Here is a 24,594-nt window from a genome sequence, read left to right on the forward strand (position 1 = left end):
GTAATAATCAGAGAATACATACCCAGGCAGGGAATACTAGTACTCCTAAATTGTTTGAATAATAAAGGACGAGCCAAAACGATTTGATATTTAGATGATTTTGAGTGCTTTACCCAGTTTCCAAGATAAATATCGAAGCTGTCTAGGCGCTCATTAATATAACAACTAATAAGAAAGACTTTAATAACAATCGTGTAAGTGCTATTTCAAATAACTACGAAGCTTGAGGTCCCGGGTTCGATTCCCGGCCGGGGCAGATATTTGTATGAATAATACGAATGTTTGTTCTCGGGTCTTGGATGTTTAATATGTATTTAAGTATGCATTTATCTATATAAGTATGTTAATCCGTTGCCTAGTGTCCATAGTACAAGCTTTGCTTAGTTTGGGACTAGGTCAATTGGTGTCAAGTGTCCCATGATATTTTATTTATTTAAATAATCTTGACTACAAAGCCTATGATCATCATCATCATCCCAGCCTATTTACGTCCCACTGCTGGGTACAGGCCTTCTCTCAGAATGAGAGGGCTTGGGCCGTAGCTCCCACGCGGGCCCAGTGCGGATTGGGAACTTCACACATACCATTGAACTACTTCACAGGTGTGTGCAGGTTTCCTCACGATGTTTTCCTTCACCGTAAAGCTCGTAAAATTTCAAATGTAATTTCGCACATGAATTTCGAAAAACTCAGAGGTGCGGGCCGGGGTTTGAACCCACGAACCTCTGCTTCAGAGGCGATAGGTCAAATCACTAGGCTACCACGGCCTCCACGGCAAGTATACGATCTGTTGGTAATTTAATAACCCTCCTTCTTCGCAGTCGGGTAAAAATACGTCTCTCCGATTGGTCGATAACCAACCTCGACCTCCTGCTCCCTAACCCCTCCTACTCTCAGTCTTATTTACTTCTAGACAGCCCCCAACATCAATCGAAAGAAAATACATAAATCCTAATCCTAATTGAAAAAAGTTGACGCAACTTAAAAGGAGGAAAGATAATTCACTATTCACATGAACGCTGGCATCCCGACCCTCGGGAATTCAATTATACTTTTGTAAAGCCTCCGAATCCCAATGTATGACGGATTTCCGTTCCTGGATCCCGTCTTTAATGATTTTGCTTCTTGAAATCTGTCTCAATTTCGTTTCGTTTCACTCCTCTTTGCAATTTCGCCCATATTAAAGTGGAGGAGCGCTTGTGTCAGCGGATAAAAGATGTACCTACATATTTACGAGTATATTTCGTTAGGTATTTTGTTTTATGAAATTTTGAAGATGGGATTCAGGGGATTTTTTCCTTGGAGGTATTAGTATTAGTGTTTTAAAAGCTCTTCGTTTCCAAAAGTATTAGTTAATTGGGTGGAATTTTTTTAACGAAAATTTAACCTACTTGAAAAAACTATGAAAATATTTTTCTACTAATTAAAACACCTTGTAATTTTTCTCTCTGTGTACCTGTTTCTGTATCGCTTACTATTTGTGGTGTACAATAAAGAGTCATTGTATTGTATTGTATTGTCAGCTTGAGATAGTATGTAAGATAAACGAGTCACAGGTCGACCAAAAAAAAAAGCGCTGCATGGCAAATAAAAGCTTTTTAAATAGGTACCGCTTGTTATACCTTTGTTAAGTAGCGTTTATATATCTGGCGTTTCAATTATTCGAAACTAGTTACTTTTTGTCCATGAAAAGACAAGTATTTGCATTTACGATTCAAAATATACAGTAGTGTGACAGGCGGTAAGACAAACAACGAAATCTGACTATTCGTGTCCCGCTGGTCAACGCCTAATTATGGCTATCAAAGAAAGTGGACAGATAATGTGGAGTCGTTGTTTGTTTGATGAAGTAGTTTGAAATAAGTTAAGCGACCGCAAACAAAGTAATGTCATTACCGTAAAAAAATACCATTCCCCGCTGTAACTGGAACCACACATGCTAGAGACAACCATATTTTATATGTGTACAAAATTCGTCTTGCTGCTAACGCGATTTGAGATGTCTTTACTGGATTAAGAAGGTCTTCGCGTGAATGCGACCGTTTATTTATGTATCGTAAACATCTTGAGTGTTTATGTAATGGCATGATAACTCGTATTTTCTTTGTGAAACAAATTTCGAGTTCAAACTTTGGTAAAATTTAATTCACTAAGTACAAGAAGTTTGCCTTTGAAATTGATTACTATATACTTCGTGCTTCGTTCTCGAGAATTCACGTATACTGTCGCTGAATCCTAACCCACGTTTTAAATAAAAACATGATAAAAAATACACCAATAACCTCACATAGCGGGAGTAATACAGGTCGTTTAGTACCAAGGGAGTAAAAGCAACTATTTTTTAAATGTACTTATAGTGACTTAAGCAATGCGTAATATAGACAAGAATATGATGGGTATTATTCCGCAAGCCTGTCACTGTCATTGTATTAAAGAGAGAATAAAAGTAAGAATAAAGAATTTATTTGAAATATAACAATGTTACAATAAAGGTCCATCGGCGGATTTCGCACTAGACTCTGGGCCTGTATCGCGGAGACGAGAGATAATTTACAATAAAACAGTTACTTAACTAATTTGAACTTATAATACTAAGTTGGCACAAAGCAAATTCTCAACCTAAATTGGGTGTGCGCGCCCAATCAAAGTCAAAATCAAAATATCTTTATTCAATTTAGGCTATAACAAGCGTTATGAATGTCAAAAAAAATCTACCACCTGTTCGGAAAACCTCTGTTGAGAAGAATCCGGCAAGAAACTCAACGAGGTATATTTTTTAAACAGATTTACAATATACGAAAAACTAATTAAAAATAGTAGGTAATTATTGTCTGTTTACTATTTCTTATTTACCATTTATTACGTGGACGTTTCGCATTTCTTGCGCAAAGACGGTAGCGCCACTTGGAATAATGTTTTTGATGTGATACATAAAATATTATCATTACATACGCCTTTCTAATGCAATTTTAAAGTAGGAGTGGTGATAACTAATAAATCTTGAGAACTAATCACTCGACTCGTGACCACAGCGCTACAATGTGGTCGAAACGTCAAGTTAAGTTAAGTTCATTACTAGAAATCTTGAAAAAAAAACCTTACCTACTACTTAAAGCACAGAATAAGTAATAGTACTACCTGAAGCAACCAAACATTACCGCGATTCAGGAATGCATCTACACGCGACAGTGCCATCTTTTGTAAAACATTTAAACTAAACTATCATAAACAATTTCAGATAGTTACGCTAGATGCCACCACGCGATACTGTTAACAAAAACGAATGAAATTAATTGTTATTAGTGAAAGTGTAAGCTGAAACCATCTCCAACTAAAACGCTGCTAAGCATAAAATCCTGTATGACCTACATCATTATTATCTAACTTCAGCTAATAACCACCCCAATTAAAGTTAATTTGCAAGATAAGCAGCCATAGTCTACCTGGATAAGACTTCTTAATTAAGTCCCGCCTTAACTCGTATTCATGCTTAGAATTGTATGAAATTGGTGTAAAATTTTCAGATGCGAAAGGAACCCAATTTACACTCATTAGAGTACGTTTTATGGGGAGTTAAAAACGACGTAGAAATATTTTGTTTAATAAGAAACATACGTCATCATCTAGTTTTATACGTCCCACTGCAAGGCGGTCCTCTCAGAATGAGGTTTCCGCACGTAGAAACTTCTCACACTTGAACTTGAACTGCTCTCGATGTTTCCCATCACCAAATGCTCTTGGAAAATTCCAGAAAAATGAACGTCTAGAGTTTAAATCTAGGTTAAAAGCGACTTATTGTTTATTTTTATTTTAGTTTTTATTTGTTTATTTAAATACGTATACGATTAAGGAAAAAGAACTGCACTCCCGACTCATATCGAAGTAGTTTGTAAAATATTTCCCCCAAATCCCGATAAATCTCCATTCCCCACAATCCTCGATTAAAACAAACAATTCACACTCATACATACGCGTTGACACTAATCCCGCACGCTAAAGAAGACAAATGATTGCAATAAAATAACAAACGACGTTTTTATTACCTTTCCAATACAAAAGTGAGCCGTTAAGTCAATCTAATAGCCAGTAATTCCTTTAACGGTTTTGCACAAATAGGTGACTAGGCGGTTTCGAGTCACAGTAAACTTGATCATCTACAGTAAGTCATGTTGGACTTAAACCATAATGGGGCTCTATCGAAAGGCAAATCAAATCACTGAGCACAAGCTGGCTTGAGGTCTCAGCATAGATATTTGTCTCAAATAGAGTAAATTGTTATGCTGATGGCTCTATATCATTATTAAGGAATAATACTGATGATTATGATGTTGACGATAATGATGATGATGATGGTGATGATTAAGAAGAAGTCTAACAGATCACTACAGGTCAGCGCAGCGCAGGTTCAGCTTTTTGGGACGTGGCGAAGTTTGTTTTCGCATGTACTTTGGAGCCAGAGATGATAAATTTGCTTCGGTTTCAAGATCATTGCTCAAGAAGTTTCTCAGCATTAAAATTTGAACTAAATGTTCCCTTTTAAATAGGATTCCGTAGCCATAGCGTGAAAAAAGTTTGTCCGTGTATTCTTATATCACTGCCGTGTCACGAATTGTAGCTAAAGTATCTTTAGTAGCAGTACTATATAGTTTCTTTTCATTAATCGAGATACTTCGTGAAAACGGGCAGACTAAGATTTCCTTTGGATAAGAGATTCTTTTTACGATATTTAGCTATGGATGATAAAAAGGGTAAAGATAAAATGCTAACCTGTTTCTAAGAAAATACTGTGAAATTGAAATAAACAACTTTAGTATTCGTCTTCAGGGGAAACAATGTTTCAAGTTTTAGTATGCCATCTGTTCTATGTAGGTATTTGCTTTTTATCGACAACTCTTTCTGAGGTCATTTACTCTGATTCTGTATAGTAGGCTTGGCAGATAAATGTAGCAAAACTTGCCAGAGTTGTGAATTGATGCGCTACCGGTTTCTAATATCTATACAAAATAAGTAATTGAGTACAACCACACCTTCTAGCCTCAGACCTAAAAATCAAGAATGCATAAACCGGGTGTTTATTGACCGGTATAACAACTTTAGATATATTTTCATGAAAGGACCAAACCGAGCTCAACGGCTAGGCATCACTTACGTGTACTATCTATCTATCCGTTGTCCGTCACAGATTTTGCGATTATAAAACCTGGAAACTCTCTCTCTCTCCTGCCGGCGCTACAAACCTTGCGCGGGTCTTGGCCCCCTCATTTTTTTTTCATTTTGCTCTATCCCTGGCCTCCTTTCTCCACGACGTTCTTTTGACTATGCCCTTGAGATCTTCCTCTACGCAGTCCTTCTACCGCTTCCTGGGTCTGTGTGTGTGTCTGTTTTTCTGCGGGAACCACGAGAAAATTGTCCTAACAGTTCTATCGTCTCTCAAGTGTCCTGCCCATCTAAGCTTTTTTGCCTTGACGATCTAACGATGATTTCTTTACGGATCAGTGCTTCCTGCTCGTGATTCATTCTGGTACGATATGTGCCATTTGCTTCTTACACTGTACCGAAAATTTTTAGGACTTTCTTGTCGAACATAATACTTACCAGTTTGCTCGTGTCCTTTTTTGCGTCAGCTTCCAGGTTTTACATGCTGAGTTGCGATTGTTCGGATGACACTTTTGTAGATTGTGAGCTTAGATTTCATTTAACATTATATAAGTACCTCTTACTATTACTTAACTGTTAAATGTTAATTAATTTCAAAGAGAAATTTAACGTTAGCTTTTAAGCCAACTTAATTGCGGTCCAGACGTCTAGAAGGTATTTACAAACCTACTAACTGAATTCTGATACCTTTGCTTACATAAGTGTCAGCTTAACTTTAGACCCGCCCTTTAAGCGGGGTTTTGATGGTGCGCATGAAATGATTAGGGTATACCTAGTGCCATCCACGAAGACGCGTGATTTTGTCAAAATTAGACATTAATGACATTGTAATAAGAATCACGGCACGTGTCATCGAGAATACATTGCGAGCCTTGTAAAATAAATCACATCGTAACTAGTTTGGTAGCCCGCAATCTATAGCAATTTGGATGATTTGCTCGTATTCTGCACGCGTGGCATTGAGTGCGACAGGAACGGGACATGGGTCGTTTTGCGTGGTAAATATTAAAATTGTAATATTGTTATTGGTTTTAATTAAATAATGTTAATGCGACCCTTTTGACCCTAATTTTTGAATCGGACAAAGTGTATTCAAACTTTTATTTCAGTCAGGCATTTTTACTTTTTATGATACAATAATAATGAATTTACTGATTCGCACTGGGCTCACGTGGAATCTACGATCCAAGTCCTCTCATTCTGAGAAGAGCTATGGGCTCTGTCTGTAGTGGAACGTGTAATAATTAAACACTTATACCGAGATGAGATGATGTGAAATAATATTTAAAAAAAACTTGCTTTATCAAATTAAAACCTGTGCAACAGACGACTCATATCTAACAGGTATAGAACCCTAAAAAAGCGGTCCGAGCTCTTAACCATTAACCATCCAACATTTAAAAAAATTATGTTTAATTTTTTCTCGCCAACTTCCGCACCCAACCCAATCAAACACGTCTCATCAAGTACAATCGCCCAAATCCTGCGACTCTGATGTGTAGATCTAATTAACACATTGCCAGACGTTTCATTAATCACCGTGCCGACTGTACAGGACTTAATCAGTCGCTGTCGGCGCGACGATTGTCTTACTGTGAGTTACTATTGTCCAAACTCGCTGGTAGGTAGAATTTGTTTGTAGGTACTCGCAATGGCGTCAAATCCAGTAGGATTATATTAGGGAATATACCTTAATATTATAAATGCGAAAGTTTGTTCGTCTGTTTGTTTGTTACTTCATCAGGGTCTAAACCACTGAACCGATTTAGATGAAATGCGGTATTACAAATTGTTTTTATCCCTGAAAATTGCATAGTTACCGCGGGACAGCAATAAACGAATTTTGCGCGGACGGAGTAGCGGGTAACGGCTAGTATGCCTTTGCTAAATTAAAAAAAAAACAGTAAAATCATACTATCTAAAACAACAGAAGCAAATTTAGGTCACCCGACACTGTCACTCACACATTCATGAACCCATACAGACACACACAGTTTACTCACAAGGACTCACATTCTCACATACACACAGCACGCACACATACACACGCACGCACGCATACGCTCACACACACATACCCACACACTTATCATTTTTTCAACATATAATCAGACAATGCTTGTTTTTTATTTGTAGGTAATCACTTTCATTCGTTATTTGTTATTTTAATTTATTTTTTACTATACCTACGTCTTTAAATAATGATGTTGTAACATATAGGGGCCGGTCTGAAAATCAGCCCTGGGTGCATGCTGCTATGTGTCCAGCAATCGCTGAGATTCTACACGATACTAACGCCATCTAGCGATATTTCATCTATCTAGGTTGGAGAACCTGACTACGAAGCTTGAGGTCCTGGGTTCGAATCCCGGCCGGGGCAGATATTTGTGTGAATAACACGAATGTTTGTTCTCGGGTCTTGGATGTTTAATATGTATTTATCTATATAAGTATGTTTATCCGTTGCCTGGTATCCATGGTACAAGCTTAGTTTGGGACTAGGTCAATTGGTGTCCCATGATATTTATTTATTTTATTATTATTATTATTTATCTTTTAGCCACCACCACCACCCATTTTGTTATACCTCTAAGCGCTTCGTCAAAATGACTCGTTTAATATCAAGGGAATGGTGTTATGCCCTCTGCGCCATGATTCGTCGAAAGATCATGATGGATGGTTTTTGATGAATTAACTTTCAGACCTATTTTCCTTGTTATCGGATTTAACTAATTTGTTTTATGTTCGCTGGTTTGTTATGACCCTTTGCGGGTAGACTGTGAGAATTAATAATAGCTATTTGTGTAACAAGGGAACAAAATAAATAAATAAATAAAATAAATAAATATCATGGGACACTTGACACCAATTGACCTAGTCCCAAACTAAGCAAAGCTTGTACCATGGATACTAGGCAACGGATAAACATACTTAAATAGATAAATACATACTTAAATACATATTAAACATCCAAGACCCGAGAACAAACATTCGTGTTATTCACACAAATATCTGCCCCGGCCGGGATTCGAACCCAGGACCTCAAGCTTCGTAGTCAGGTTCTCTAACCACTTAGCCATCCGGTCGTCAAAATGGTGTACTTACGGCGAGGGCGTACCTATATTGAATCCAGAATGTAGCGAAGGATTCTACAATAGAATCCTGAGCGTAGCGAGGGATTCGCGAGGGATTCTAAAGTAGAATCCTGAGCGTAATGAGGGATTCAAGTGTTAACGCCCAAGATGAAAATAATTTTGCTCCCGAGTGGCTCATACAACTTTTCACACCGAGCATCAAGAAACTTGAAAAAGAAAAATCTAAATATTATTAAAGAACAACCAGCATAGAAAAAGGCGTGGCTTTACAATTATCAACTTGAAAAAAATGGCATTTGTAATAAAACGCTTAGAAAAGCCTTGAACAGAAAAGTTGCACTTTGCTCCCTCTCGTCAGGGAGGAAAAGTTACTTTTCTGAAGGAGAGGTGTGAAAAGATAATTTATCTTCATACTAGAGGTTATCCGCGGCTTCGCATGCATAAACTATTCGGTCGGTTTCCAGTATTTTATCAAATTCCCCTGGGATTTCCCAAAATTTATATCACGGTCTTCATTGAAGCTGTTTTAGGAACAACTGTCCAAAATTTCAAAACTCTTAACCCAGCGCTTGAAATTTTAAAATGTTATCCCTATCCCGTGGGAATGTCGGGATAAAAAGTAGTCTATGTTTTATTTCAGAGGTCCAGCTACCTACATACCCAATTTTATGACTCTAAGCCCAGCGGTTGTTATTTCAAGATTTTATCAATTTCCCGTGGGAATATCGGAATAAACACTATCCTTTGTTTTAATCCAGGTTATAATCTAACTTTTTGCCGTTTCAGTGTAAAGGAGTAACAAACATACTCACTCACTCACTCACTCACAAACATTCGCATTTATAATATTACGAGTAGTAGGATAGTTAGGATTATCAGCTTTCAATTCCCAATCCGCACTGGGCTCGCGTGGGAACTAGTACCCAAGCCCTTTCATTCTAAGATGAGGCTCGTGCCCAGCAGTGGGACTTATATAGGCTAGGATGATGATGATAAGTTTTTGAATATCTAGTATTTTGTGCCTTTATTTGAAATTGAAAACCAGCGCTGTGACTTGCCGTGACAATGGCCATTTTTGCTTCTTTCGGTACAATATTTTTTTATAAAATTTAACATTATGTACATAAGATTCTTGTTATAATTTGTAACGTATTTTTCCTGTTGTGAAGAATTTTTGCAAATAATTTTATTCTTTCTTTCTATCTGTCTTTCCTATTTGGGCGTACTGTGGAGGAATTTTAGTCCCAACCATCAGCCCTTACCTGTCCAAGAAGGAGATAGCAGGATAATTTGGACGTGTATGCAATGTGCATTTACCCAGAACAAATTCAACAACATTTCAAGTTCTTATCTTCCATTTAATCTTCTATTATAAATCCTTCATAAACTGCATTTTGTCTTTACCCGGTTTCTTCGTTACTAAGCATTAGTAGTGGAGAAGTAACCTAAAAATATTTTGATTTTTTAATATGAACTTCAGCAAAGTATCAATTAAATTATAATCAGCCAAATATATTTAATCTAATTGGCACCTAGAAATTTTTGATTATTTTTTTTATCAGGAGGCTAACAGACAATTTCATTAAGCAACAACCTTGTCACTAAAATGTGGATTATGGTAAAGTTACTCACAAAATATCAAATTTGACAAGTTTGACGGTACAATCTATTGCACTATTTTACGTCAAATGTTACGAGTATTGCGCTAGTGTAAAATGAAATTGTCATAATGGGATTCAGCGAGCAGTTCGCGCCAGGCAAAGTTGCGAGCCATAAACGCATATAACAAAGGTAACAATGGATCAAAACACAAAGGGTTGACAATACAATGAAAAGAACAAACACCAAGTTTGTTGGGATTACTTGGTCTTGAAGCGGATGTGAATCGATGCGAGCAAGGAAGCAGTTTGTCTTTAGGCGTTCTTTGATTAGCTTTGTGTACTGCAGATGTGTTCTACCAAAGATTTTAAGAAAAGACGAACGGATTGCCCAGTTAGAGAACCTGACTACGAAGCTAGAGTCCCGGTTTCGATAACCGATTGGGGCAGATATTTGTGTAAAAAATACGAATGTTTGCTTTGGAGTCTTGGGTATTTATTATTTTTATTTACGTATGTTCTATTTAAGTACATTTATCCGTTGCCTAGTATCCATAGTACAAGCTTTGCTTACTTTGGAACTGGATCAATTGGTGTCAAGCGTCCCGTCATATATTTTTTTTAATTTCATGTATATAAATAAATATCATGGGACACTTGACACCAATTGACCTAGTCCCAAACTAAGCAAAGCTTGTACTATGGATACTAGGCAACGGATAAACATACTTATATATATAAATACATACTTAAATACATATTAAACATCCAAGACCCGAGAACAAACATTCGTGTTATTCACACAAATATCTGCCACGGCCGGGATTCGAACCCAGGACCTCAAGCTTCGTAGTCAGGTTCTCTAACCACTTAGCCATCCGGTCGTCCAAAGTCCAAAGTTCAGACCAGTAATGCTATTAAATAATCATCATCCCAGCCTATATACGTCCCACTGCTGGGCACAGGCCTCCTCTCAGAACAAGAGGGCTTGGGCCGTATTAAATAATGCTAATTGTTATTACAAATGGATTTGGAGTATGTACTATCGATCTAACCTAACCATGTTGTCTAACAATGTTTTGTCCTACAGCCTCACAATCAGGAGGATCATTGTATATTCAGCAGCACAAAATTTAGCCCACTCTTCATACAAAATTACCTATTACTTCATACATTTGAGGGCCAGATTTTTTGCCACTCAGTATATTTAAATCCAAAGTCACACCTCTGAGTTTTAAAATCCAACTTCTAAATAACACCCTCCAACCTAAACTTCGAAAAACTCAGAGGTGCGAGCCGGGGTTTGAACCCACGACCCTCTGCTTGAGAGGCGATAGGTCAAACCACTAGGCCACCACGGCTTCTTCGGCTTTCATGTGCGGAATTACATTTGAAATTTACCACGACCAAGCCCTCTTGTTCTGAGAGGAGGCCTCTGCCCTGCAGTGGGACGTATATAGGCTGGAATGATGATGATGATGATGAACCTAAACTTAACTCTATTGTATATGCTTTACCATAGTAATGTGAGGTAACTCACGTTGGTTATGCATTTCATCATTATCAGCTAGAAAACGTCCACTGCTTAACAAAGGAAAGAAAGAAAGAAAGGTTTATTTTGGCTCCATAAGTACCACCTAAAACTAAGACTAAAACTAGGACTAAAACTATGTTACTTGGTGACACAGCAGGATACCAAAAAGGGTCTCCACTCAGCATGTGTTGCCGCACATTATGTGCAGTAACACTGGTTTTCTATGGAGCCCAAAGGCCTCGCCCTTAAAACGCTACAATGAACTCGCCACTTGCATCCGCCGGTTGCCCGCAATTCTCACGATGTTGTCAGTCCACCTAGTGGGAAAATTATTATTACATGTTTTTCCCTTATTTTTTTTTACGTAGTATTTGATAATGTTCTTTATAATAAAATAACGCGTAAAGCACTGTTTGCAAAATAATAAAATATCTAAGCGAAATTTTGGAAACGACAAAGTTATCTAATAAGTATACTGAAAATTACTTAAAAGCGACGCGAACGAAATTAACTCACCCTCAGTCTGCGTAAAACTTTTTACATTAACGTCATTTCACTACATGTTGGTCCTTTTGTTGGCCCGATAAGAGTTAATGGAGAACTCGTTCATGTGACAGCTGTAAATTTTCCTCCCCTAAATTACAATGGGGGGGTCCAATATGGCCGTCTATAAAGTTTCGTCTTCCTAAGCTCTATCCATCCTACTGCTGGATCCAGGCGTCCTCTCAGAATGAGAGGCTTGTTTCCCAGGTTTGTGCAGATGTTCATCATCGTAAAGCTTGTGAGGTCAATGTCGAACGTAATCTTGCGAATGAATTTTGAAAAACTCTGAGGTAAGAACCCGATTTGGACCCATGACTTGAGCGGCGATAGGTCAAACCTACTTTGCAAGTTCACGGCTTGCAAAGCAGTGTTAGTTCAAGTCCTTTGTTAAGTTTATCCTCAAAATATGAACACTGGCTTATTCGACTTGGAATGACGTTTAAGTAAAGTCTGAACCTCCGAAGAAACTCAATGATGTGACTCACTTTGAGAGGAGTTCTGTACCAAGCAAAGGAATGTATATGCTGTAAATATAATGTTGTATCTATTCTGTGTTATGTTTAAAAAGTCTTAAAAATAACGATAAAAAGAACTGCCTTTTCATTATTAACTATTTGGATTTCTCTTTTTGCAATTTCATTAGACTTTGCTCTACGTAATATTTAATAATTATCTATGAATAACAGTACTCCTAGCTATTCATTTTCCTTTGAAGTCTTTTTACTATATGAAAAGATGGAATACTTTAAGGTATTCAATATATATAATTAAGTTAAATTATAATTCCTTTTTACCTTTAGATATTTGCGTAGACTCAACAAAATTACGTAAGTTATTTTTAAGTAACGAATAATATTAAAATACTATAATACTACCCTTATACTTTACTGCGCGCCGCCAGCCCCCCTCGCCCCTCCCAGCACAGCAGGCAGCAAAGGCGCTGCCTACCCAGGAATTGACCTATGAACGCCCATGAACTTAGCCCATATGTGTCCCACTGCTGGGCAATGACCCCCTTGACCCATTATCTCCCTATCTAGATCTAACAATAAATAGGTAAGTTTTAAAATCGTCGTGTTTGACGTGTAGTATGACATTTCGAATAAAAATATTCTTAAGCAAAAGGTTAAACCGTCGAAAAAACTGAAAAGCAAGAAATAATAAACCTTAAATATTAAATGCTACTCAAATCATCAAATTTAAATTTGACAGTAAGATTGACGTAACAAGGCTCAGTTGAATTTATTTATGACTAGCTTTTACCCGCGGCTTCGCACGCGTAAACTATTCGGTCTGGTAGTTGCAATTGAAATTTTTGGGATTTTATACTATTCCCCTGTAATTTCCAAAATTTATATCGTGGTCTTCATTGAGGTTGTGTTGTGAATAACTGTACAAAATTCAAGACTCTAAACCCAGTGCTAAAATTCAAAATTTTCCTATCTAAATTCAAATTCATATCATTTATTCAGTAAATAGGCCGCAATGGGCACTTTTACACGTCATTTTTTTAAATACTAGCACTTTCGGAAGACCATCATTGCCAAGAAGAATGCGCCGCAAGAAGCTTGGCAGAAAGTCATTTTTTCAAAATAAAATAAGTACAAATAAAATACTTTAAAACTACAGTAAGTATACAATTAAAGAAAAAATTACAAAATAATAATAACAATAATACACGGATGTATGGGGTCCCTTAGTTACAAAACTATCCCGTGGAAATATCGGGATAAAAAGTAGCGTATGTGTTATTCCAGACGTCCGGCTACCTACATAACAAATTTCATGCCTCTAAGCCCAGCGGTTGTTATTTCGAGATTTTATCCCTATCCCGTGGGAATATCGGAATAAAAAGTAGCCTATGTGTTATTCCAGAGGTCCAGCTATCTACATACCAAATTTCATGGCTCTAAGCCCAGTGGTTGTTATTTCGAGATTTTATCCCTAGGTATCCCGTGGGAATATCGAGTCAAAAAGTTGCCTAAGTGTTATTTCAGACATCCAACTACCTACATACCAAATTTCATGACTCTAAACCCAGCGGTTGTTATTTCGAGATTTTATCCCTATCCGTGGGAATATCGGAATAAAAAGTAGCCTGTGTGTTATTCCAGAAGTTCAGCTACCTACATACTAAATTTCATGGCTCAAAGCCCAGCGGTTGTTATTTTAAGATTTTTATCCCTAGGTATCCCGTGGGAATATCGGTCAAAAGTCACCTATGTTTTATTCAGACGTCCAACTACCTACATACCAAATTTCATGACTCTAAGCCTAGCGGTTGTTATTTCGAGATTTTATCCCTATCCCGTGGAATATCGGGATAAAAGTATCCTATGTTTTAATCCAGGTTATAAACTAACTTTCCGCCAAATTTCATCCAAATCCATCAGCCGTTTAAGCGTGACAAAGTAACAAACATACTCACTCACTCACTCACTCACAACTTTCACATTTATAATATTAGTAGGATTAGGATAGCATGTCACGTTGACATGAGATTTCTTTTTTTTCATCTTTTACTTTCATCGCTTGCCACTTTAAGGTAGGTATCGTTTTTTGTTTCTGGTTGTCTACTACTTATCTACTCTTTTCATCTTTAAAGTTACCTCCTTTATTTGTCCCTCGTTGTTAAAGCAATTGTTATACCCAAAGAACCCTGACTATAATTCCCCTGCCATTTCATTTCGCTGTAGCGTCAGAGGTTATCACAAGAAATTCCTCGGCATTATTTATTCATACCTCCGACACATTCAAAATTGTTTCCCATAATTTCGATTCAACCTCGTTTTAGTGAATACATTTGTGCTTTATTACATTGCTTCTTTGACGCATCAAGCTAGGATGATATGGGCGGAGTGCGGTGATAAAAAAAACAGTACGGTAACTTTTTGATTTCAAGTAGTACCTAGTCTAGTTTTAATGAACAGGAAAAAAATATAACACGCCTCTCGGGTTGACGTTAATGTGTTACGGCCATTTTCATAAAGTTATGGTTAATTTGAAATTTCAAGATTTAGAGCCTGTTTCACCACTTGTCGACTAACTTTAAGTGTCAGATAAAAGTAATGCGATCTTTATTTATTCGGACAAAATAGACAGAGACGGCATGACTGATATCCGTCACTTAAAGTTAGTCGACAAGTGGTGAAACAGGCCCTTAGAATTTTAGCTAATTTAAAGTGTTGCAGTAAAAACACTTGAATTTGCACTACCTGGCAGCATCATTAGCTACTGGACCCTTCAAGTTAATATTATTAAGCCAAAAAACAGCATTTTTAGAAAATGGAGATAAACTGCGTCATTTTAAAAACTCTTACGAACTTTCTCTCGTTAACATTATATTATAAAAAAAAATCGTTTAATTCAGATCACAAGGAATCCATAGTTTTGTTAGCATACAATGTCATCCTATAACTATGTTAGTAATGAATTTAAATAATAATTTATGATAATATTTTTTAAACATAAATACCAGAAATAATAATTAGAATAATTTATTGAATAAATTTAAATCTAAATAAATCATTGGCGACTGCTACCAGGGCACGAACGATACGAACGATATTAACATTATTTTAACATTATAATGATGTTTACTGAATTTCAACCAATTAGGCTTCACGATATACATTGTTCGTTATTAACTCTAAACCACATCGTCCCTTCTTTCAGCCATGTCTTACATTGATTGTATTTCTTTGAAATCTTATTGTTTCCAATCTGAGTGCAACGACATAACCCATGATGAGGTCATTACAGCATTATTTACATAATCGTCCCTCCTCCCCTCGCGAATAACATTTCCCAAATTACACCCTATATCAGCGACAAAGCGTCCAAATCGCCTCGTTTAGAGCTGATTTTGAAGATTTCAAAATGGCAACCGTTAGAAGCCTTTATTAAGATACTTTAACATTCAAAATGATAGATAAATGTTACTTGATTTTAGGGGTTTTTATGCTTATCTTAGATGCCGTGATTCTGAATACAATATTGGGACTCTCCTCTAAATTCGGAACGTAGAATGTTCCTGTTACTAAGTCTAACATAACATGACCTTTTGTTATATATAAATAAACTTATTAGATTGCCTAATTGTTTATCTCCAAAAATAATCCAACTTGGTATCCTTCCAAGTCAATATCTTTTCAGAAAGTAGAATTTAGACAATCCTTTCCAATAAGCTTATTTACAGTTTAATCGCGTAAAGCCCAACGTCCATTATTTAGGACATATGTCGAAACAAATGTCAGCTTTTCTTGACTGACATTAAGTTTGAAACTCTAATGATTGAAATTTGACGGGGGTCTTACGAGGTAAAATAATAATTATATTATAGCCTATTAGCGTATGTGACATTTATACCCTTCTTATTAGTTCTCTCGTTGTGTCTAACTTAACACACTACGAATACACGATCTCAATAACTCTCTACAAAGTCTAGGAGGAAACCGTTGTTACATTCTATACAGATAATACAAGGTCCTTAGATGTACAGATAGTTTGAAGTACTCTGTGTAAACACGTAATACATTTTGCCAAACTCCTGGCTTGGTACTGTTCACTGGAGCGTGAAGACAAACTCGATTGTTTGACTTCCTTTTGAGTATGTTGTGTTAGTTTGTCATTTGTAATGTTGCTTAAATACATATTTATAACGAGGAGTTATTTGACGGTGTATCGAGAAACTTACCTTTGTTGCTCCTTTAGAAATTGGAAAAAGTTAAAGCTTCATCATCATCATCATCATCCCAGCCTATATACGTCCCACTGCTGGGCACAGGCCTCCTCTCAGAACAATGTGAAAGCTTACTACGACAATTTGTGGATTCATTTCTAAATTAAGAATTAAGTCAGTCGGAAAATTGTTATTAAGCGTAAACATTTAAGCAACTTCTTTTTGATATAGTCGTTCTTTGATAAAAAAATATTTATTTAATAAATAAAAAATAGTACGTTTTTTATTTTTTTATTTATTTCGATTATTGAATGAATTCTGTAAGATCATTCAAATGAATAGACCTAGTCTCAAACTATAAAAATATATAGAAATACGCTAGGTAATGAAATAACATAGACATTTACAAAGTCCTAGTAATATTATAAATGCCAAAGTTGTTATGCGTGCGTGACTACGTTGTTACTCAATTATTCCTTGACGCTAAAATGGCTGGTCGGATTTGCACGAAATTTATATTATGTAGTATGTTGACAGTAAAGTTGAATATCTAGAATAACAAAGGCTACTTTTAATACCGATATTTCTGCAAGATCGGGATACAATCTTAAAATCTCGACTGCTGGGTTTAGTCATGAAATTAGTCATGGTTGTTGTTGGAACTCCTACGGTAGTTAAGTAAATCCAGGGATTTCAATTTAACTGCCTGATCGGATTTACTCGAGCAAACCCGAGGGTAAAGTCTAGTGTGTAAATAAAACTGGTATTCCAACAGAGCTTCAATGATCAGGAAATAAGTTTTATAAATTGATCAATTTTTTGTTATTTTTATAAATTTGTATTAAATACTTCAAACACATCGTTTGACTGCACAGATTGCGTTCTTGCATCGAAGATAAATGGACTTTCCCCAGCTAACATTTAACTCTATGTTGCATATATGGTACCTAGTTCTGTTATACACTAGACATTCTTGCACACCTCGAAGGAGCTTAGCATTCTGATCCGATGTTTGGTAGTCAAACTGAATATTACCTATTCTTGGAACAGAATCTGCAATGAAAATCTCGAATCTAGATTTTTGTCGTAGATCTGATAAATGCTTTTAATATTTTAACTGTCACGAGTTCACGAATGATGATTGATTAATAGACTAAATGTCCTAAAACAATCGAATAAATCCTTCACTTAGATTATCAGGAAACATTGGTATATTTTTTCATTTGTTTCATCAACAAATTGAATATATTACGCACAATATTGGAACAGAACAAACTATAGCGTACGCACTCACACAGGCACACACACGCACAATCCTATTTGCTTAAATTTGCTTCACTCATAAATTTTTGTGATTGAGACTCGTGTTTTCTATTTGTTGTGAATCCATACTGTATCTATATTGTCATAAAAACGAATGTTCTAGTTACTATGTTATGTATCTACTGTGGTACTGTGGTATTATTCGCCATGTAACCCTTAGTAAAGTGTACAATTATTGTTAATTTAGACTGATTGGTTTCCTGAATCTTAATTATATAAACAAAGTCGGGTTTGTTCAAACACTTAACTCGAGAACGGCTGGACTGATTTTCATGATTTTTTATTTGATTTATCTCCGTCCCGAATAGGAGAATAACTATTAAAAACATTGGAAAAATTACAAAAAAATAAAATAAAAAACATTTTCTCATACAAAATGTTCATGGATTTCGTAACTGTCAGTTATAGACCACATACCCACACACTTACAATATTAAGACATGCGTGTTACTCCTGAAGTTTGATGCACCTGAAGAACTAAATAGAATATTATGTTTTCTAGGAAAATACCCAATTTTAGGTTCCCTTTTATTAAACTTTCTCATCAAAGTACTTCCATAATCCATACTATACTATACTATACTATACTATACTATACCATACCATACCACACCCACACCACACCACCCACCACACCATACCATACCATACTATACTATACTATACTATACTATACTAATACTATACTAATACTATACTATACTATACTGTAGCTAGAAAGTGCCATAGGCTACTTTTTATCCCGAGAAAATGCACAGTTTCCGAGGGAACAGCGCGCGATAACCGAATTCCTCGCGGACGAAGTCGCGGGCAAAAGCTACATTATAAAGCAGAAATTTGGCACAGTATTAAATTAGTACCTATTCACAAAAAACATCTTCAAAACCTGGATTTTCGAAAATCTTTGATGGCTTTGACGTAAAAAAGTAAAGTATTAGACTGTCGAGCATTTCCTGACTCAAAACAAAATTCTAAAGTATTTGATGGCTATGATGTACACTCAAAAACCCCGGCCAAACTATTAGATATCCTAAAATGTCGTCTCAATGAAAAATATTTAATTTGATGAGCTATTTTGCATGACATGATGATGATGTACAGTATAAAAACATTCCATACTATGAAAGTTTTATTAACAACTGAAAAATTCCAGTCCCTTTATTGATATTGACTGTAAACAAGCAAACATAATATTTTTTTCAACACTAATTTATTACCGGTAGTAAAACAATTCGGCGTTCGTGATACCGGATATAAATTTCATACCGTTATTTATGAGTAAACAGAGCGATTCTGAGCGGAAACGGACGAGTCAATAACACAAATCAGACTTGGGGGAGCTTGACTGGTAGAGAACGCCGTATGGTGTTAATCTCGGCTATTGCCTATAATATGCCGGAGAAACCACAAGGAACTAATTAAAAGAAATAGGAATAAAATCTCTTAATCTCAACCAGAAATTTGGCACAGGTGTTTCATGTGTTCATCATCATAATCATCATCTTCAGGTAGAATGCTCCTGGATGTATTCCTTTCCTAAATATCTCCACGACTATCAATGGCTTCCTTACCATCCCATCCCGTATCGTCCGATTGTCGTTGTCTTACCGTATTCAAAGTAGACAAAGTGTTTGATATGATAAAAAAGCAAAATCCAAGTCTATAAATCCACAGCCAAAATCTCCAAACGCAATAAAACCGTCCACATAATCACAATTGTACTTACGACTTAAAAAACAAAATCAAACGATCTCATAAATATTTAAAACAAAACACGGCCGGGATAAAATTCCAAACAAGGATGCATGCAAAAAGTTGAAGAAAGGAAGAAAGAATATTCCAGTATTATATAAAGGCTGATGTGTTTTATAAAAGTTTCACCATATATCATTCCCTGTACTTTGGTCTTCTCTGGGATAACTTTGCCTGGAATATCATGTGATTATGCGATGGCTTCTTAAAGATGTTGCTTGTGCTGAAATGTTTGCCTTGAGCCATTTTAGCTTAAGGAAGTTTCGCTATGAGAATCGTATTGACTCAGGCTTTCAAGATAACGATAACGATATAATACTTAGCGTTCAAGTCTGCAGTTATGAGACAGTATAAATAATATACCTACAGAGTGATTTAAAATTAATCAGAAACTATTTCGGCACGCGTTTTGATTAGTTCGATTCAACATCTTTGTAAATATTTTGAGGATTTATTTAATCACATGTGACAACAAATGTTATTTCTTGATCGAAAGCTCCTAAATAAGAATAAGAATAAAGAAATACACATTTGAATAAAATACAAATACCTTTATTAATTCAAATTTTCTAAAAAAAATAATATGAAATCTAAATATAGATGATGCATCCTTCCTTTTCATCTAAAGTAGTAACAGCCAATGCAAACTTTACACCAGAGTTAAAAAAAAACTATTCGATTAAAAAAAATCATAATGTTGAATACTAATTTCAAAATTGTTGTAAGTATAAACGATGTTGTCATTCCAATACTTTTCATCTAAAGTAGTAACAGTCAATGCAAACTTTACACCAGAGTTAAATAAAACTATTCGATTAAAAAAAAATCATAATGTTGAATACTAATTTCAAAATTGTTGTAAGTATAAACAATGTTGTCATTCCAATAAAAATGCCAGTTGAATGGATTTTGCTAAAACTAGGCAGTCACAAACGACTAAATACTACCAAATCAATAATAAAAATTTAAAAGGAATTCTCCAAACACAATAATATGTACCTACGTGTAGCGAACAGTGAATAAGGAATAAGAAACACCCGGAAAGAAAGAAGTTTCGCTCACGTGTTGTCACTGTCAACGGTACAGTTTAAAACATGGGCGACGCATTGCCGAGAATGAGAGCATCTTTATTTTGCAACACAGTATAGACTAGCTAAAAGGATCTATACACACTGCGTTTTTTTAACGCGCCGTCCACGCGCATTTGTAAGATATACGCACGCAAGTCAGACGCAGCTTGTGGACCTTTTTGCTTTTTGCTTTATACTTTACCAGCGGCTAGTGGCTTCTCAGTGGCTTCAAAGCCAATGTCAAAATATCTTTATTCAATTTAGGCTATGACAAGCACTTATGAATGTCTAAAAAAATCTACCACCGGTTCGGAAAAACCTCTGTTGAAAAGAATCCGGCAAGAAACTCAACGAGGTATTTTGTTTTAAACAGATTTACAACTTTTTTAAATGATATCTTTACATCACAAGTATTTAACACAACTTTATTTTTAACACAGTAGGTTCGCTATTTGAAGGGATCGCTAATGCGGATCGGAATTATTTCCAAATATCCCTGTCCATGATAATCATTAACTTTATAATTACGCCTTAGATAATATTAATGTCTTCTTTACAATAGATCTGAATTTTGTTTGGATGCTTCCCGCCTTAACGGACCTTAAAAACCGAACTGCAAGAAAAATACCAGCAACTTGTATTCAACTGTATTTTGTTCCAAGTAAAACTCTAAACAGAATGTTTGCAAGTATTTCTCGAAGTATATCGGAAACAAAGTTTGGACACACGGAAACTTGGATGGAATCCCTTCCACCAGCGTCTGGAAATTTCCTACTACATTAATGTTGCTTACTATTTAATTAAATTACAATTTGTTGTTTGTTTCTATTATAATTCTACGGGTAATCTTGATTTCAAAGTTTGAATGATCACTTTGAAATTGGAATGATCGGAGCGAGGACAGATTATGGTTGAGATTAATGTTTAACGCATTCACTGCCACTGACGCATATATGCGTTTTTGGAACTTCCCCCAGTGCCGCTGTCATAATTATTCATACATTTTGAACGCACATGTGCGTCGGTGGCACCTGTGGTCAGTCAAGTAAAGTCATTTGGCAGTGAATGCGTAAAGAAATTGTCCTTTTTGGAAAATGTACGTGCCGATTTCTGCAATTTATATTAATAATAGCAAACGTGTACACAATAAATTGCATCTTAGGCCTCATCTTCGCCTTCCATCAAGCGAGATTGAGGCCAAACTTAAGCCTATTTTATATATAAAAAAATAGCAATCCTGGTAGATTGTTTGTTAACAAAATTAAATGTTCATGCCGCGAAGTGGTAACAAATTGACGGACATACTTTGCTGTATAATATTAGTAAAGAATAAAAACCTTTCTTTCATAATAATTTCAATTAATCATCTCAAATTAATAAAGAAGTTTTTCCGATCCACATGTGACAGTAAGGCTGGCTTTTTCCTCGGTTGATGTATTGGCATTGTCATACAACGAAAAGCAAACATATATAGCTTAGATTAGCATAGGTTTAGAGAAAGTTAATTTTAGTTTTTTTTTTTACCTTTTTTGTCAATATATACAATAATTGTGTTAGTAAATTGTTACTTAGCGATAAGCCTACCTAGCCTGCCTAGGATATTTTTTAGACGACCAGATGGCCTAGTGGTTAGAGAACCTGACTACGAAGCTAGAGGTCCCGGGTTCGATTCCCGTGTCGGGGCAGATATTTGTATGAAAAATACAAATGTTTGTTCTCGGGTCTTGGGTGTTTAATATGTACCTATTTAAGTATGTATCTATATCTATATAATTATATTTATCTGTTGCTTAGTATCCATATTAAAAGCTTTACTAAGCTTACTTTGGGACTAGGTCAATTGGTGTGAATTGTCCCGTGATATTTATTATTTATTATTATTAAGCCTAATCCCGGGAAGGACATAATAAAATTGCATAGTTCCCGCGGCATAACTAGTACTATAAACGGAATTTTGGCGGGCAACAGATACCTAGTTACTAATAAAGTTAGGACTATCAACATAACAAACGATAACTGTAAGAATAATCAGGGACACATTTGGGAAAATATTAAATTCATTTAAAAACGTTCAGACATATTTGATTCTGCTTCATTACCATTATTCATGTATCCTTATTCATAAAAATGTGCCAAGTGTTACGACGCGAGGAATTCCAAGTTTTTTTGCACAAACTCAAGCCAAGTATGAAATAACTCTTAACAGCGCAAACTCGATCTCTCATCTAATTCATATTTAGCTCGTTAAGCTGCCAAGTTGTTTTAGCGGAGGAAAAAGAGAAGTCATGCTTTTAGCGATTTATTAAAACTTATCTTTACTCGTGGCTTCGGATGCGTAAACCGTTCCATTCTGTTTGATTTAAAATTCCAGGATTTTACTAAATCTCCTTCAGAGTTCACAAAAATTAGATGACAAAAAGTACTTGTTGGATACCTAAGATGTGGTATATGAGGATTTTGTCTCGTGGGAATATCGGGATAAAAATATCGATGCTTGTGACGGTGCGTGTAAATAAAAAGTATACCAACAAGTGACGTCACATGGAACTTATACGACGTCGGCCTAAATCGCATACCTCGTAACTCCATTTTTTTTTGAAAATTATGTTTTGACACTTTTAGATACTTAGTATTATTCTGAACGCATCTAACGGCAAAACTCTTAAATACCAAGAGTAAACCGTTTAAGTTTAAAAAGCAAAATAGAAAACCTCGCAACTCCCAACCGCCATTTTTGTAAAAGATATACCACGTATCTCCCCCCGTCACTCCCTTCAGTACCTACAGTTTGCGATGGCGTTGTGACTGCGCGTCAGTTTTGCGTAAAGATTTAAGAAGAAAACGGGTGCAGACTAACAGGTGTTTAATAAGGTTCTACAATATAAACTGATTGTGTATTCTTGATAGATATTTATCATATATAAGCACATTAGACTATTGAAAATGTAGTTTGTTTGCGTGCCGTGGACATACGAGGTTTGCTTCGCGTGTATCTTTACGCGTGAAGATAAGTTACGTGGTTTTCTACGCAAATTATTTAATCTAGTGCGTAGTTGTGATTGTTCGAATAGGCATTTGTTTTGTTTGTTATTATAATTTATGTATTTTATTTTATGTTATACCTACCTACTAGCCTGTTACCCGCGACTCCGTCCACGTAGCATTCAGTTTTCACTATCCCGCTGGAACTATGAAATGTTCCGGGATAAAAACTATCCTATGTCCTTCCCCGAGACTCAAACTATCTGTATACGGAATTTCATCTAAATCGGTTCAGCGGTTTAGACGTCATGAAGCGAAGTAACAAACAAACAAACAGACTTACAAACTTTCGCATTTAAATTATTATAGTGGGATGTACCTAGTCGAACTCATCCCAGCTGCTTTACTTAAGGTTTTTTACTTATAACATTGTTTTGTTCTGTAGGCGGATACTAAAATGAATCAACAAAGGGAAGCAAGACTGCAGAAAATAATTTTTCAAAAATAGGCAAAAACGTATGCGTTACAATTTAGATGTAAATCAATACGATGGATCTTTAATTTTAGTTCAGGAAGAGCACTATTTAATTCATCTCAACGAGAGATTTGTTTTAGAGCGCAGAACCCTACACCACCTTGTATCTCACTAACTACTATTACTACTACTACTACCAGGGCGCTGTGACCCAAAGTGAGTCTTGGCCTCCAACACCAGATTACGCCACGGTTTGCGGTGTTGAGTCAGCTCTTGCAAGTATTCGACCCTGAGGTCCAAAAGGTCTTTCAGGACCTCGTCCCTCCAGCGGTACCTGGGACGACTAACCGGCCTCTCGGTCATCCCAAGTGCGCTCTCTTCACG

The 24,594-nt window shown here is 36.1% G+C and overlaps 1 protein-coding gene across 3 annotated transcripts in view; it reads right to left on the minus strand.

Annotated features, from left to right (window-relative positions):
* The window catches only part of LOC141429788 (uncharacterized), a 369,922-nt gene that overhangs the window by 180,469 nt on the left and 164,859 nt on the right, over positions 1-24,594 (minus strand). The gene's annotated exons all lie outside the window — the stretch shown is intronic.

The sequence above is a fragment of the Choristoneura fumiferana genome, chromosome 7 (assembly GCF_025370935.1).
Source record: "Choristoneura fumiferana chromosome 7, NRCan_CFum_1, whole genome shotgun sequence".
NCBI lineage: Eukaryota > Metazoa > Arthropoda > Insecta > Lepidoptera > Tortricidae > Choristoneura > Choristoneura fumiferana.